Source organism: Penaeus monodon, chromosome 27 (genome assembly GCF_015228065.2).
Source record: "Penaeus monodon isolate SGIC_2016 chromosome 27, NSTDA_Pmon_1, whole genome shotgun sequence".
In the NCBI taxonomy this organism is placed as follows: Eukaryota; Metazoa; Arthropoda; class Malacostraca; order Decapoda; family Penaeidae; genus Penaeus; species Penaeus monodon.
In genome coordinates, this window is record NC_051412.1 from 2,205,775 (window position 1) to 2,206,169 (window position 395).

Below are 395 nucleotides of genomic sequence, written 5' to 3' on the forward strand. Positions count from 1 at the left end.
TCACCACGTTACTCCTAAAGATAATTGATGATTAGGAAAATCTTTAGAGAGAAATTCGTAATCAACAGATTTCACCAAACGATTATCCGTTTCTTTCCATCACAATAGTATAATATAATCATAAAAGTCATCTATTAATTCAGCAGTTAGTAAATAAAGTAAGTAATAAGCGAAATGACCAATTAAAGGACTTCAGCATTGAAATCACCCAACGACTGATGTTTACGAAATGACACCGTGTAAGAAAAGGCGATTTGCTATTACAACAAAATGTCATGTCATGTCAAGTTACTATTTAAGTAGCAAAATGAAGTATATCATTTCGTCTTTGTAAAATCATCTATTTTAGTAATCGTAATAAACGTAAAAGCCAGTTCGTTAATTATTATCCTTTA